The sequence below is a fragment of the Dermacentor andersoni genome, chromosome 6 (genome assembly GCF_023375885.2).
Source record: "Dermacentor andersoni chromosome 6, qqDerAnde1_hic_scaffold, whole genome shotgun sequence".
Classification (NCBI taxonomy): domain Eukaryota; kingdom Metazoa; phylum Arthropoda; class Arachnida; order Ixodida; family Ixodidae; genus Dermacentor; species Dermacentor andersoni.
This window is the reverse complement of record NC_092819.1, coordinates 71,707,641-71,709,817: the sequence shown is the minus strand read 5'-3', so window position 1 is coordinate 71,709,817 and position 2,177 is coordinate 71,707,641.

The window sequence follows — 2,177 nt, the reverse complement described above, 5'->3', positions numbered from 1 at the left end:
CTTACGCGGAAACTGAAAAACAAAGGCTTCCAGCTGCCGTTTGTTTTTGGCTCAGCACGTCACGAAAGCTCCCAACACACTAGAGGCTAACAGCTTTGCTGTAAAACTGAAATCCCATAAAGAAAATTATTTGAGAGCCTTATACAATCTAACGTAGAGTTCTCTCTTTAAGGTCAGTAATACTAACCTGATAGCGGTAACAGACAGCTTGCTACCGCTTTTTTATGATGTCAAATAAACTTTTAGTTGAGAGTCAGTGCTGGTGTTGTAATCCTTTCCGTCTTCACAAAGTTAGCGATAGTGTTTGCTAAATGTGAACGCCCACAAACTCGCAAAAATGTTCCTACTATTGAAGACAGTGGATTGGGTTGTGATTTATGCTATACCCGTAATGAACAAGGGCTGTAACAGAGAGTCGCTGGGCTGACGTATGTGGCCGACTTAGTTTTACTACCGGACATTGCAAAGGATTTCCGGAGACTTCCAAATACGTATGGGGAAATACACCTAGGCTGTAGTTGTATATAGGCACGACGTTTTGGCAACAATGTCATCGTGAATTCGGCTTTTGTGAAGTTTACCGCTGCACCTCCTTCAATAGAGCTTCGTCGCCGTGGCTCTTGTAAGGCCCTGCAACAGCAGCGCACGTGTTTGCGGTGGAGACGATAACGAGATAGCTCTTATGGGATTTTCTTTTCTCTTCGCGAATTCATACATGCACTTCAAATCTCATTATTCGTCATTTTGTTCGTGCATGAGTCCGTGATGTTTGGCGCTATATATATATGGCGCATTGCTGGTGTGGTAACTATGGAGCTTTCTTGCGAACGCTTACGCCATGTTTCAGCGCTAATGCACAGGGGTGTGTGAACGGTGCTTAGCGTTTTTGTAATGAGACGGACCCTCTTGCCCTATTTTTTTCGAATTCTCTGGGAGACAGGCTTGACGGATTAATTTTTACTTAGTGGTAATAACGACTGTTGTCACCGCACAAGAAAGTGACCATTGAATGGAATATCTCCCAAATAAATTTCTCGTTTTTTTTTCCAGACGCCATCTGTGAATAGAAACAAGATTCCAATAAAAATTGATTTCGGGGACCGATATTATATGTATAGGAGACAGGGATAAAAACAGCATAGAGTAACGGCACTTGGCCTGCGTAGGGTCACAGAAGGATCGAGGAAATATGTCGCGGTTTTGAACGATACTGCGTGTCTGAGTGATTAAACACTGCGCTGTTTAAACAGCAGTCACCCCACCTATATCAGCACCTTGAACATGTTTAAAACATCGGGTTGGGTTATTTGCCTATATTTTGCAACGCCCTCGCACACATGAGAAGGACAAGTGAAAATGAATAAAGGCACTGCCAGGCCATATTCAACCCCCCACCCCGCCTCCATCTTAAACACTTCTTGAGTCTTTATAAGTTTAAAAGTTCTGGTGAATAACATTATCATTGTACCTTCAACTTAGTGCCTCTTTTTTCTTGTATTGGGATCTACAGCTCCTTAGATCCCAATGAGAATAGTTTGTGCACGTTTGTGACCACTCAATCATAATTTTTGAGAACCGATGTGCTAACGTTATGGTATTAAGAACAGAAGTGTAATAAAAGCTTTAAAGGCGGCTCCCCTGCGTTTCGCAGCAGCCACGCGATGGACTGCAGGCTAGTGTGCCGAGTGCAAACAGCCACGCCAACCACCTTGACCGAGCAACAAATCCCTGTTGCAGGAACTGTGGCTTTAATGTAGATGGAACATGTTCTTAGGAAGCAGACAATCACTAAAGAGAAGCTCTTTAAGCAAAAGAAGTTCGGCAACATTCAGTCCACACAATTTCATACCAGGGGAACTACAAGGGCCTTGGGGCTCTCAATGCAAGCAGCTCAAAGACCTCTATTTATTATTTTCGTAACTCAAGTGAATTATCTACCTTCCATAATGCTAACTGTCCCATTTCAGTGCGTCTGCTTTAAACTCTTAGCTATGCAATTGGGATCACGAATTGGATTCACATGTTTGTCCGTAGCGAAGTACTGCAGTCCCGTTATATTTTACCAAATCATAATCCAGCCCACGTCATTAAAACTTCATTATCCTCTTCATTTAGAACCCAATTTTTCAAAACCATACACATTTTCGTTCCTCTTTGCAGAGTCTGCGTACAACTTC